The following is a 15,211-nucleotide window of genomic DNA, read 5'->3' as shown; positions in this document are numbered from 1 at the left end:
GCCCCAAGGATGTGTTTTCTTAATTTCATTTTCTGATTATTGTTTACAAGTGCAAAAAAAGATTTTTATGTATAGGGCTTATATCCTGCAAAACTGCTGAACTCATTTATTAGATCTAATAGTTTATTTTTAAGGACTTAATTTTTTTAGAGCGGTTTTAGGTTCCCAACAAAAGTGAGAGTTAGGCTCAGGGATTTCCCATATAACCCCTGCCGCACTGCCACACGCACAGTCTCTCCCATTATTAACATCCCTCACCAGAATGGTGCCTTTGTTACAATTGATGAACCTATATTGGCAGATCATAATCGCCCAAAGTCCATAGTTTATTATATTAGGGTTCACGCTTGGTGTTGTATGTTCTATGGGTTTGGACAAATGTATAAAGACATATATCCATCAATTATAATATTACATGGACTATTCTCACTGCCCTTAAAAAAAAAGTGGCTGTACTATTTTGTACTCCTACCAGCAGTTACTGAGAGTCCCTGTTGTTCCGCACGCTCTCCACCCCTTGGTTTTGTCAGTGCTCCAGATTTTGGCAGTTCCAGTAGGTGTGCAGTGGCATCTCATTGTTGTTTTAGTTTGCATTTCCCTGATGACATATGATGTGGAGCATCTTTTCATATGTTTCTTTGCCATCTGTGTATCTTCATCGGTGAGATGTCTGTTAAAGTCTTTGACCCATTTTTTAATCATTTTTGCTTGTTTTCTTAGTGTGGAGTTTTAAGAGGTTTTTGTATATTTTGGATAACAGTCCTTTATCAGATATGTCGTTTGCAAATATTTTTTCTCAGTCCTTGGATTGTCTTCTAATTCTCTTGACATTGTCTCTGACAGAGAAATTTTAAATTTTAATGAAGTCCAGCTTATTGACTATATTTTTCCTGGATTGTGCCTTCGGTGTTGTAACTAAAAAGTCATTGCTATAATCAAGTCATGTAAGTTTTCTAGTGTATTACCTTCTAGGAGTGTTACAGTTTTGCATTTTACACTTAGGTGTACGATTCACTTTGAGTTTATTTTTGGGAAGGATGTAGGGTCTGTGTCTAGATTCATTTTCTTGCATACGGATGTCCAGTTGTTCCAGCACCGTTTGTTGAAAAACCTATCTTTGCTCTATTGTATTGCCTTTGCTCCTTTATAAAAAATTAGTGACAATATTTATGGGTCTGTTTCTGGGCTCTGTGTTCAGTTCCATTTATCCATTCTTCTGTCAGTACCGTACTACCTTGATTACTGTAGCTTTATAGTACGTCTTGAAGTCAATTAGTGTCAGACCTCCAACTTTGTTATTTTCCTTCAGTATTGTGTTGGCTATACTGCCTCTTTTGCCTCTTTATAAAAACTGTAGAATCAGTTTGTCCATATCTACAAAACAGTTTTGCTGTGATTTTGATTGGGATTGCATGAAAGCTATAGATATTGTTGGGAAGAATGACATGTTGACAATATTGAGTCTTCTTAACTACAATCATGGAGTCTCTCTCAATTTATTTATCTAACTTATCCATATTTTTTGGTGGATTTCTCAGGATTTTCGGTAGACAAGCTCAAATCATCTGTGAATAGAGATAGTTTTACCTCTTCCTTCCCCAGTATGGATGCCTTTTGTTTCTTTTTCTTACCTAATTGCCTTGGCTAAAACCTCCAGTGTGATGTTAACTAGAAGTGGTGAGAGTGATCTGGATCTGTGTCCTGTGTCTGATCATAGCCAGAAAGCATCCATTTTTTTCACCATTAAATATGACGTTAGCGATGGAATTTCATGGGTGCCTTTATGAGGATGAGGAAGTTCCCTTGTATTTCTAGTTTACTGAGTGCTTTTATCATGAAAGAGTATTAGATTTTGTGAATTTTTTTTCACCTATTGAGATGATCATGTGGTTTTTGTTTTTTATTCCATCGATATGGTATATTATAGCAATTACTTTTGATATTAAACTAACCTTGCATTCCCAGACTAAATCCCACTTAGCAATGGTGTATGATGCTTTTTGTATCTACTGCTGAATTTCGTTTCCTAGTATTTTGTTGACTCTTTTGCCCTCATCTTCACTAGAAGTATTCGTCTGTAGTTGTCTTGTGATGTATTTGTCCTGTTTTAGTATGAGGGGGTAATGCTGGCCTCATGGAATGAGTTGGGAAGTGTTCCTCCCCTTCTGTTTTTGGAAGAATTTGTGAATAATTGTATTTAGTAGAATTCAGCAGTTAAGCTATTTGGTCCTGAGCTTTTCTTTGTGGATAGTTTTTAGGGTTTTTTGTTTCTTTTTACTCATTCAGTCTCTTTATTCCTTATAGTTCTATTCAGATCGTCTGTTTCTTCTTAAGTCAGTTTCAGTAGTTTTTGTCTTTCTGGGAATTTTTCCATTTCATCTAAGTTACCTAATTTATTGACATACAACTGTTCATAGTATATTTTATGATCTTTTTTCCTGTAAGTTTATTTGTAATGTGCCTTCTTTCATTTCTAATTCTACTAATTGAGTTTTCTCTCCTTTTCTTCTTGGACAATCTAGCTAAATGTTTGTCAGTTTTGTTGGCCTCTTCAAAGAAACAGCTTTTGGTTTCATTGATTTTTCTCTATCTTTTTTTTGTTCTGTATATCATTAAATTTCACTCTCATCTTTTTTATTCCCTTCCTTCTGCTTGTTTTAGGTTTAGTTTGTTCAGCTCTGCCCACTGTCTCATGGTGGAAGGTTAGGTTACTGATTTGATATCTGTCTTCTTCCTTAACAAAGGCATTTACAACTATCAACTTCCTTCTAGACACTGCTTTACCTGCGTCCTATACAGTTTTGTAAGTTGCGTCTTACAAAATTGTCATTCATCTCAAAGTATTTTCTAATTTCCCTTTTGATTGCTTCTTTGACTTATGGTTATATAGAAGTGTTTTAACTTCCATTTATTTGTGAGTTTCCCCAATTCATTTTTTGTTATTGATTTCTGATTTATAACTTCATTCCACTGTGTTTAGAGAATATACTTTGTATTATTTCAATACTTTAAACTTTGTTAAGATTTATTTTATAGCCTAGCATGTGGTCTGTCCTGGAAATGTTCCATGTGTACTTGAGAAGAATGTGTATTGTGTTACTGTTGGACATCCTATAGATATCTTAGGTGTAGCTGGTTTTCAGAGTTCATTTCTTCTGCTTCCTTGTTTTCGTTTGCCTAGTTTTTGTATCTATTATTAAAAGTGGGGTATTGAGGTCTCCACTTATTATTGTTGAATTGTCTGTTTCTCCCTCCATTTCTTTCAGTGTCTCCATCACGTATTAATATTCTGGTGCTCTGTGGTTGGGTGGGACTTTTTACTGGGAAATTGTTGGGGTTTGGAGCTCCAAGTGTTCGCCTGAGAGGGGCTTTATTCAGAGGTTAGTTTAACATTCAACAGATCAAAAAAAAGTATCTTGTTCTAATTTTCATTTATTTTTCGGGGTTTTAGAAAGTTCTTCTGAGCTCTTTTACAGCTATTATATTCCACGATTCAGTAAAGTCGTCATGATTCTGCTCCAAGATTGTAAGTAAGTCCTACATGTTTTCTCCCAGCAGGTTGTGTCACATGACAAAACTGCAGATACTCCCCCGGGGACCCAAGGCTCACCGTGACACACTTAGTCACATGTGATATCTTTCTGTGTAATTGTGGTGCTGTGGCTAATTCTGTTCATTTTACAGAATTAATTCCATAGGATTTTCACGTGTGCTCTTAAATCAAGTTAAAACATGAAAATTGTTTGACCTAACTGTCTGAAAATACCGTGTCCAAACAAACCCCAGGGTGAGTCATGTATAGTTTAGGCATTGTAGTATCTGGGGACATGGATTCTTTATTACCAAAGCTGCTTCTTCTCTTAGGGGATCCTGGTGCCTTTATCCCTGAGAGTTTGGGAAGCAGACCCTCAAAGCCAGAGTAGGATATATTAGAAGATTCAGCATCAAAACACTGAAGCCTTTATTTTTGTAAAATTTTACTTTATTTTATTTTAGAATAACTTAAAAAGAAGACAAGGAAAAAGAATGCCAGTTGCCTCAAGTAACCTGAAAGCAACAAAAAACATGGAGCATTTCTATGATGAGAGAAAGAATAGTAGCGCACTTGGCGTGTGTCTTTGAAAGGGTTGATTGTGTGATCCCAGTGCTTGCAGTCTTGGGTGTGGGAAGGGAGAATGTGAAAGGGATATGAGATCTGCTGATAAAATGTGCTTCTTTTTAAAAGAAATAGGCTCCTGGTTTGACATTTACATTTTCAGGTCTCGGAAGATTCAGGACTTGAGGATGGAAAATGGGTTTTTATAGACATCTCCTTTCATTGTTGTTTTAGAATAAGGTTTATGTATCGTAATATATAAGTCTACTGTGAGTGCTGTGAAGAAAATAGACCATGTCCTCCTTTGATGGGTGTGTAAATTTAACATAAACGTTTAAGAACTCTAGGTATGACCTTCTGGGTGTTTTGGCTTGACCACACCTTCACTATAGTCCGTTTCCTGCGGCTCTCCACGAGCATAACTTTTTACTTCCAAAACTGACCGTTCCTCTTGATGAATGAGAGTTTAGCTAAGTGCGCTCCTGTTTCAGGAAATCCAGTGAATGAAAAATTAAAACAAATTAATACAGTCAAGATTCACCATCTGTGGGGTCCAGGAATTTCAGTGACGTAAGACGTGCGCTTGCATTATTAAGAGGTCAATGAAACCACCTAGCGAGCCCAGCTCCTGCAGCAAAGCCGTGATGGGCGGTCCCGGGTCCTCTGAGGCCAGAGCTAGATCCATCCCGACCTGGTGGCAATCTCCTGCTTTGCTTAAATGTCAGTGGGAATGATTTCGGGGTGGGTCCTGTATCGGGCTGCTTAAGGACTTAGAAAGAGAAACATTGTGAGTTGCTGGGACCATGGTTTTACCTCCAGCTACCAGTTCCCCAGGCCTTTCCTCATCACTGCGGCTGTCAGGTAAGGTCCATCCTCTACCGTGGCTCCCATCTCACTGCCGCAGAGTCTCCAAGGCTTTCAGATCTGCCTCCCCGACTCCTGGGACAAGGGTGGGAAGTCTGCTCTCCCATCTCCAGCCCTGGGCCTCACCAGCACACCTTCCACCCGGCTCAAGAGGGAGAACCCAACCAGCTGAGGAACAAGGACATGCCGGCCTCTTCAGTGTGCTCTGAGCAGGTGTAAAGAGTCCCTCTGGACTGGCCAGTTCCCCTGTGCCTGTGGTACCCAGATGATCGAAACAGGCTGAGGAGGGCCAGAAAAACTGGAATGCTGCCGGAGGAGGTATCTGCAGCTGAGGGATGTTTTTGCCAGATGCAAACATGTTAGCTAAGGCCGATGCTCGCTCCACCAGCTCTGTGCAAGCGGTGGACCACCCAGGCGACAGGCGGGCGGGGCAGCAGAGTTTCCTGTGCACAGACCTGCAGTCATGTGCGTTCAGCTGTCAGGTCAGACTCCCAGGAGGGCCGGTCAAGCTGGGGTCTCCTCTGTCTCATTTCCTGCAGTGCGAACTTGCGTTTGCCTCTCGGAGCTGAGTCTTTGCCCAGAATTTGGTTCTCTCTGTTAATAGCAGCAACTTCCACTTCAGAGAACTTATTAGAAGCCTATTATTTTTTAAAATTAATTAATTAATTAATTTATTTTTGGCTGCGTTGGGTCTTTGTTGCTGTGCGCGGGCTCTCTCTAGTGGCGGCCAGCAGGGGCTACTCTTCGTTGCGGTGCGCAGGCTTCTCACTGCAGTGGCTTCTCTTGTTGCGGAGCATGGGCTCTAGGCTCGTGGGCTCAGTAGTTGTGGCTTGTGGGCTTCAGTAGTTTTGGTGCGTGGGCTTCAGTAGTTGTGGCATTCAGGTTCAGTAGTTGTGGCACACGGGCCTCAGTAGTTCTGGCTCGTGGGCTCAGTAGTTGTGGTTTGCAGGCTCTAGAGCACAGGCTCAGTAGTTGTGGCGCATGGGCTTAGTTGCTCTGCGGCATGTGGGATCTTCCCAGACCAGGGCTCGAACCCGTGTCCCCTGCATTGGCAGACGGATTCTTAACCACTGTCCCACCAGGGAAGCCCCCAGAAGCCTGTTATTTTTAAGACAAATGAAGGAGTCTATGCTCATCCCTCCTCTGCCTCCATTTTTAGAGGGAGGCCAGCTAAATGATACTCAGCTTCAGAATCCAACTGGAACTGGTAGGAAATTGATTTGCCTTTTAAATCCTCTGAGTCCGTGCTTCATGCAGTGATTTGAAGCTGGGCCTCAGATGGTAGAAGCACCAAGTGCTCATGGCTGAGTTTCTTAAGCCTGCTCTGCATCAGAGGAAAGATGCCCTGCTATCAGAGAGGCTGTTTGGGTGCTACAGGCAATTCTCAGTTGATGCCTGACTGTGTTAGTAGTTTCCATAGAAACAGCATGTAACTGATGGTCGTTTATGGGGACAGCGCTACCTAACCCTTAAAGGAACTGTGCACTGATCCAGAGCCCCAGGGTTTGAGGGCCACTAATTTCCAAATGCCTCTCTGTTTCATCCGTTTCTGAATCTCATGGCAGCATGGGAGTTGGGGGTGATGGAACATCAGGGAGGCTTGGTGGTGAAACCGAGTGGGACCCTGTGGGGCTCCTGGGCACAGATGCCTTTTCCGTGTCGCCTGTTTCTTCTTTGTAGGGAACAGACTCCAGCCTCCATGAACTTCCCAGAGTTCCAAAGGGCAGATTTGAACAGTGGCTAATCAGAGAAGGGAGGGGATGCAGAGACAAGGGAGAAACAGCCGAGAAACAATAGCGCAGCCTTGGGGCAGGTCCTGGTTCCGCCTCAAGGGATACACAGAACAATATCTTTGAGCTCTTTATAGAACTAAAACCCTCAACAAATTGAAGATGTCAGCATTCTTCATTCCAGAGAAGCCGCCTGAGGTCAGCTTAAAGGAACCAGAGAAGCTCATCAAGAGATTACCTGAGACCAGATTAAAGGAGTGCAGGCTCTGCACATGCCCTGATCTTATCAGCAAGCCCACTGTTGCTATAAAAACTCCTCACCAAATCCCCCCAGGTTGGGACACACAGTTTTGAGGGCCCGAGCTCCCTGTGTCCCCCTTTGCCTGGCAAAGCAATAAAGCAGTTCTTTTCTACTTCACCCAGAACTCTGTCTCTGAGATTTGATCTGACACAGGTGCACAGAGGCCGCGTTTTCGACAGCCTCAGGGACTCTGGTGGCTCCAGTGGCAATTGTGGAAGTAGATTTTTATCTAAAGGGGCAGGTATGGCAAGTGATGGCTTAAAATGGCAGGGGGGTGAACAGCTCTTTCACTCTATCTATCTACATGGATATACACACCTGTACATTTATGTAACCGTATGTATCTCCATCCATACATGAAAGAGACAGGGAAGAAGCATGCCTGCTTACCTGCTACACTAACTGGTCAGAAGGCCATTGTTGGTGTTACAACTTCCTCCTTACACTGTACGTCATGACCTTTACCCTCAGCCAGGTACTTGGCTGGTTGGGGTGTTTTATCTGATGGCGTATCTTAAACCTTCATTCCTGAAAGGCCTGCATTGTCAGTGGTGCCGCCTTTTTCAGGTATCATTTTCCATGAATTTTACTATTGGACCTGAAATTACCCCCAGAGAAGGGAGCAAACCATCTAAGCTTAGCAAACTATAGCAAGATTGCAGGAAAGCACCAAGGGCCCACATGAAGTTGATGGTCATTCACTTCAAGCAGGCCAGCCAGTATGGCCGTGTACTGTGTGATTAACCAGATTGGGGCTTTTCCTTGGTGAGTGTGAAGGTGGGACTATATCTAAGAACACGTGCATATGATGACGAGCCGTGTGGTCCAAGCTGGATGAGGGGAGGGCAGGCGTGAAAAGGGAACAGAGTGTGAATTAGTTAAGACTGATTGACTCAAAGCCAGGAGAAGCGATGTGACTTGACGTGTGTTATTCTGCAGGTGGCTTGCACTCCTTATAAGTCAGTACTAGTGATTTGGAGACCATATGAATTTCTTAGGCACACTCTATTTAAATGAGAGAGGATTTGATGTGTCAGAACGTGGGAATCGGTATTCTGAAGGGAAGCAAGTTGTCATAAGTTGATAAGGGCTTTCCCTGGAGCCCAGCTGCCTGGAGGCCAGTGATGGATCTGCCACTTACCCACTGGAGGAATTTGGCAGGTTGTTCAACTTCTCTGCGCGTTAGTCTTCTTATCTGTGAAATGGGAATAGTAACAGTAACTCTCATAGGGAGGTGGTGAGGACGAAGGAGTTTATGGGTGTAAAGCACTTAGAAACGTGCTTGGTACATCATGAATACTCAGGAAGTATTAGCTATCACTCTTGTAATCAGAGGATCCTTTTTTTTTTTTTTTTTTTTTTTTTGCGGTACGCGGGCCTCTCACTGTTGTGGCCTCTCCCGTTGCGGAGCGCAGGCTCAGCGGCCATAGCTCACGGGCCCAGCCTCTCCGCGGCATGTGGGATCTTCCCGGACCAGGGCACGAACCCGTGTCCCCTGCATCGGCAGGCGGACTCTCAACCACTGCGCCACCAGGGAAGCCCCAGAGGATACTTTGATACCGTGTAATGAGGGAGTAGATTTAATCCTAGTGTGTGGAACAAAGCTGATGTCCAGTAACTGTTGGATGACCAAAGGAACAAATAGGGAAACATCCGAGCGGAATGTAAAATGGAAACGTTTTGCACCTTTGAGTTGATGTGAATTTGTTATCACAAACCTGATTTAGAAATAGCCACTGAGTTCACAGCCCAGAGCATCCTACAACGCTATTAACAGAGTTAATACAAAGAAAGTTCTTAGAGTGTCAGTGTGCTTTGACTGACAGTTGCTTTCTGTAATACACAGCAGTCGTAGGACATGAAGACCCAGTGTATTCTAAATGATTGGGTGCGTGGATCTTACTTCTTAATGAAGTAAATATAAACTAGGTTTTGTGGTGTTCATGAAACATGGCAGCTAAATAACACTCAAAAGAAGAGAAAGAAACAAAATGAGAACAAGGGAACGGCATGATCACCACCATCGCACGCTAGCTTTCCCTAAACAACGGTTACCTTTGGGTCACAGTTCCGAATAAAACCTTCCTGGAAAGAAGCAGACCTTCTCAGATACTTCTTCCTGCAGCACCCCTCAAAGGAAGCAGCCCCTCCGCCTCTGCTGCAGCATCTCCAGTAACGGTTACAATGGATAGCGTTATGTATATGCACCCACAGTACCCTCTCGTTTTCTCTATGTTGTTCCTCAAGGGGTATTTTTGTGTGAAACCCACTCTGAAAAGTAAAAGGGCTCCCAGGAAGCTGGTGTCGCCTAATAGATAATTAAAGAGGATTGCTGAGTCGTCCCCTTTGGAATCCCTGGGAGATTTTGGTCAATCCCTCTATATGTTTCTCAAAGAAATGTTCGGAATCTTCCCTAAATCTGTTTGTCGTTCTAATGCATCCAAACAGCCCTGGAGCAACTTGGTGCTCTAACTTGGAAATAAATAGAGTGAAAGTGTGGACACATGTGCACATTCCTACTCTGTGGGAGGGAGACAAGAAGTGGGGAGAAGGAGGGGGGGGTCCTTTCATCTCTGCCTGACACGATGAACTCTAAGTCAAGTGCGGTCTTCCCAGGGAGCCCAAAATTGGTGCCTTGGACTATGGATGTGTTTCTTCCTCCAGAACATGTAACTTCTGCCAGAAAGGGCACTGCCAGGATGGGGCAGGGACCTGAGCTAAGCCACTCTGTTATTCATGCCCTTTGTTACATATCCTCAGAGTTTTCTAGAGCTCTTCTTTGGTGGTGACCAGTCTCGTGAGCCTCCCTTCTTATCCCTCTTCATTTCACCAACTATACTTCAACCTCTTGGGTCTTCTTTTAGTCCCCAGAGCATGAGCAACTTCCCATCAGAAGGTCTCCACCCATGCCTTGCCCTCTGCTGGGAATGCTTTTTAGTCTAACCTTTCCATCGCAGATGAGCTAAACTCCTCCTGCCCTGGAAGGGCTCAGAGAAGACATCCATCCCCGAGCCACCAAGGCAGCCAGGTACCCTTGGGACAGCCTCAGCCTCGGAACTTCCCAGCAACTCCCTGCAGTGGTCATTCATTCAGCAGTTGGGTGTGCCTTCCTTCGCACACTCTGAGCTCCACGTGGGCAGACAGCCTCCCTTTCTCACTCAGTAAATGCTCTTATTCAGTGAATACTGCCTGTTGATTGCCTGTGTACAAGAAACATGCAGAGTCGATTAACTGGGCAAAGCATTTGATTTTTGTTGTGGCAATACCTAGATAAGCTTACAATTGGCCACATGCATTTTCTGCCTCGGATTCAAGAAGCCAGTGGTTGAGAGTCCGCCTGCCGATGCAGGGGACACGGGTTCGTGCCCCGGTCCGGGAAGATCCCACATGCCGCGGAGCAGCTGGGCCCGTGAGCCATGGCCGCTGAGCCTGCGCGTCTGGAGCCTGTGCTCCGCAACGGGAGAGGCCACAACGGTGAGGAAAAAAAAAAAAAAAAAAAAAAAGCCTAAAACATAGGTTGGAGGAGGCCCCTTCTGCTCACCAGAGAGGAGAATGCCTTAACGCCACATGGCTTTTCACCGGAGGAGTGCGGGACTGCCATGCCACACGTAACTGCTGTGGAAGTTTCTGGGTCCAGCTTCCAGCCCTTCAGAAAGCATCAGTACCGAATCTGAAAAAGCATGGATATGTGTACATGTATAATTGAATCACTTTGCTGTACACCTGAAACTAACACAATATTGTACATCAACTATACTCCGATATAAAATAAAAAGAAAAAAAAAGAGAAAGTATCAGTACCAATAGTTATGTAGAATGAATTTATGACTCTTCCCTTCTTCATGTGGGAAGAAAAGAGGAACCTCATAGCTTCTGTTTCCTGGGAACGCTTCAGAAAAGAGATGCCCTGTCTGTCGAATAAAAGCTTGAGGTTTTTTTTTTAAATTTTTATTTAAAAAAAATTTTTATTGGAATACAGTTGATTTACAATGTTGTGTTAATATGATGTTTATAATGTTGTATTAATATATATTCTTTTATTACCTTCTCTTTCATTATAGGTTATTACAAGATTTTGAGTAGAGTTCCCTGTGCTGTACAGTAGGTCCCTGTTGGTTATTTATTTTATATAGAATAGTGTGTATATAGAAGCTTGTGTTTTGAGGCCAGATCTGCCCTTGCATTCTTGGAAGCTTGAGAACAGGATCTCAGCCCAGATTCTTATATGGCTCAGTTTTGTTTGGGAAGATTTGTCGTTATTGTTGCTGTTGTTTGTTTCTTATCTTGATTCCTTGTTTGGGAGAAGACAGAAAAGCAAGGTTAGGGTTGTGTCTTGGATTGTCTGAGCGGGGAAGGGGATGGAAGGCCTTTTCTAGAAGAATCCAGCCTTATGCAAGATCCAGCCTTTCAGCACATGTGCTAATTTCCTAGTCTGTAAACTGTGAACATTACATCCTCCCCAGGGTGGATAAAAGACGAGAGAGTGAGTGAGGGCCTGGGCTGCGACATGTTTCGTTGCCTGGGAGTTGAGAATCAAACTGGGGTGAAAAACACAGAAACCCAAGATGTCGGCCCAGCTGTGACTGCTGCCTGTGACGTAACATCTTCAGGTCCCTCCATGTCCCCTCTCATTCCGTCTGCAATTAGACACCCCAGTAAACACGCCCAAGAGTCAGGCTGCTCGAGCAGCTGTCGGCTTTCCACGCGAAGGTTCCAAACCACAGCAGCTGAAGTCTGAACTTCTGAAAAAGTTTGGCAGGAAACACCCACAGATGGCTCAACAAGCCCATTTATTTGCTTGTAACTGAAACAGAAGCCAGACACATGGGAGAGAAGCAAGAGTGGACGGGGCAGAGCCTGGGAAACTCACTGATGGCAGTGTTATCTGCCTAAATCCACATCGTGCAAAGTGACATGTCACTCTCTACACGCATTCAAGTGCTTTGGGAGAATAAAAACAAACAAAATATACATGTAAGATTAGACTCACCATAAAATACATGGAAGTTGGAGGAGAAGGCACAAAAGATGAATGCAGCTTTCTGGGCAACATTTGTAACCCAGCCTTCTGGTTAATATGTGAGAGAGACAGCAGTGCGTTATTTCAGCCTGCCTGTCCGTGTGTCTGTGGAAAGGTGACGCAGGAAAGGATGTGCATTCATCTGCCTTGGTAACTTCTCACTCCCACCCCTTCTCAACGCTTCCCCGATGTTGCCTTGGCAATTCCATTTCATTATTATTCATGAGAGAAATGCACTGCATCTGAGAGCATCTGCCTCTGATCACAGCTACATCTGGCCCTCAAGGCCACCCTCGGAGGCCGAGGATCGTAGAGCTTGTGGGTAGGGGGAGAGGGGGCCCGATCTTCAGGGCTGTACTTAAGCAAAAGTTATCAAGGACTGTGTCTTCCGAGTGATGGGCTATGGAACGGTTACTCACACGCATCAGCAGGCTTGGTCATGGCCACAGGTGTGTAGGTACAACATGGGATGTCCGACACCATAGCAGCAGACTTTCCACTTGGGGAAGTTTTAGTAATAGCTCTTAGAATGATCAAATCCAAGCTGAAATACTGAGTCCAGTGTCTCTGTTTAGGCAAGACCCTCCGATCTGGGGCAGATTCCACTTGCCCAACAGCTGTTCCCTCTTTGTTAACAGAAACATCCTGCTAGGCTGCATGATTGTTTCCAGATATGCACTGTCCTTCCTTTGGGAGAGGACTCTACTTCCCCGCTCATTGACGGCAGCTTGGCCGTGGACCTGCTCTAGCCAGTGAAGTGTGAGCAGAAGTGATGGGTGTCACTTCTGAACAGAAGCGAGGAAAGCACACGTGTGGGCCACCATGTCACTTTCCCTCAGCCATGAGATTGGCAACATTTCAGAGAGAGAAGTTCCATCAGCCGAGGTTACAGAATGAAGTCAACACGGAGCCCAGTCACAGCTGACCCACCAGAAACATGTAACTTGGTTTTTTTTTAGCCACTGACATTTGGCTGTAACCTTGCCTACCCCAATAACTGGCCCCGGACATGGACAGCGTTGGCTTTGGTTCTGGGAAGTGGGTACAGAGGGAACTAACTGTAAGAAGGTGGAAGGATGACAACCTGTGTTGTGCAGTGGGGAAAAATTAGGTCAAGTTCTCACCTGAAATACCTTGGAAGGCAGATAATGTCCTTAATGTGTCTGTGGCTTTAGGCGAAAAGGTGGGAAAACAACGTTAATAGCAAATTTTCACGGCTCTTGGGTGTAGTTAGCAAAGTACAAGAAAGAAACGATCAGAAAAGGACGAACTGCTCTGTCTGCAAACGGGATTGAAAGGGAATAGAGTGCCCGGAAGTTCAGGGACGTGTACCGTGAAATGATGCAAATGATAAATGGTCAGACTGGGTAGGCTTTCAAATGACAATGGCCAGTTAAAAGTCAGCCTTGAGCTGAGGCCCACATCAGTGAGTAGCCATGGTGCCCTTGGGTAAAACACCTGAATTCATCGAGATGACCTCTAGTAAATATATTCCTTTGAGCAAAATGGTTCAAGTGAAAGGGACTAAGGGCACGGCTGTGCCAGTCTCAGGGCACGATCCGTTACGTCTAGGGAGACCGCACATCTCAAAAAACAAAATGTAGGCATGGTGACCAGCGTGTGGCGTTGACTAAGACTCAGATTGGTATAATACAGACACTGGAATACTGCTCAGCCATAAAAGAAGAGTGAAATGATGCCATTTGCAGCAACATGGATGGACCTAGAGGTGATCATACTACGTGAAGTGAGTCAGACAAATATCCTATGATATCACTTCTATGTGGAATCTAAAAAAGGATACAAATGAACTTATTTACAAACCAGAAAGAGAGTCACAGATGTAGAAAGCGAACTTACGGTTACCAAGGGGGAAAGCAGGGGAGGGATAAATTGGGAAATTTGGACTGACATATACACACTACTATATATAAAATAGATTACTAATAAGGACCTACTGTGTAGCACAGGGAACTCTACTCAATACTCTGTAATGGCCTATATGGGAAAAGAATCTAAAAAAGAGCGGATGTATGTATATGTATAACTGATTCACTTTGCTGTGCAGCAGAAACTAACACGACATTGTAAATCAACTGTACTCCAATAAAAAACTTTTTAAAAGAATCAAATTGGTACAAATATGACTAAGTGCTGAGAAAGTGACACTGACCAATGAACCACCAGCCTGGACTGCGGAGTTCGTGTCATTCCAAATTTAAAACAACCCTTGGGCAGGGCGTGATATAAGCATGACTGTGGCATAGGACACCCCAAATTTTCCCCCCTTCGACAGCAAAAATTTGGCATCCATCCACAAACAGAAACGTTTGAGAGTCGTGGGGACCCAGCAACATGTGCCAAGGGGCCCAGGACGAATCTCGCCCACCAGTGCACTGGGTGATGGGCAGATGGATTTTGTTATGGGCTGTGGTCCCTGCAGGAGACTGTGAACCAGCTCCGGCCCCTCTGGGCTGTGGTCCAGGAGCGCCTGCAGAGCACTGAGTTGGGCGGTCACCTGTGGACGAGTGAGCCTTTGTGGAAGCCCAGGTTCCCAGAGAAGTCCCAGCACCTCACTGGAGGAAAAAAAAGAAGAGTTTGGACACAGCGTGAATGTACCAGCAGCACCTCCCTCCCAAGACAGCACACTTAGGGCTAATAAACGAGACAGCCTGTGACTCTCCTGCGGGAGGAAGGGAGGGCCAGTGAGAAAGCCCCGCTCCTCCAGTTTGGCAGGATGCTGCCAGAGGGACTCATTTCTATCTCTCACAGCGTCGCTATTGAATTAGGAGCTCTGTGGCTGCGGAGAGGGAGGACATTGGGAGAGCAGCATTTAAGATTTCTGGAGGGCAATAAAGGAAATGGTTCCTGCTGACAGCCTTCTGGGTACCATCAGGAAGCCAGCTCATGAGCTGTGGGGAAAATCTCACCCACACATCTCCCCAGCTGGCCTTGCGCACCCCCAGCACACCATGTGCCAAGCCCACAGCTCCCCACTTCGCAGCCCGGCTCCCTGTGTGAGGGCCCCAGGGCAGCGGCAGGAATGAGCCCTGGTGGACCTGGAACACAGGCAGAAAGCTGGCGGAGTCCTCCGGCAAGGGAGAAGCCACAAACTTGAGTCGCAGCGCCACCTTCAGGAAGACAAAGGAAAGGCGGCCAGCAGCCCACCTGGTGCATTGTAGGAGGGAGAGAAGACCCTC

General features: G+C 44.8%; 1 protein-coding gene across 1 annotated transcript in view; it reads left to right on the top strand.

Annotated features, from left to right (window-relative positions):
• Window positions 1-15,211, top strand: part of SLC35F3 (solute carrier family 35 member F3) — a 287,899-nt gene that overhangs the window by 106,542 nt on the left and 166,146 nt on the right. The gene's annotated exons all lie outside the window — the stretch shown is intronic.

This window comes from Delphinus delphis, chromosome 16 (assembly GCF_949987515.2).
Source record: "Delphinus delphis chromosome 16, mDelDel1.2, whole genome shotgun sequence".
NCBI lineage: Eukaryota > Metazoa > Chordata > Mammalia > Artiodactyla > Delphinidae > Delphinus > Delphinus delphis.
The sequence above is the reverse complement of the archived record's forward strand: the minus strand, read 5'-3'. Positions and strand labels throughout refer to the sequence as shown.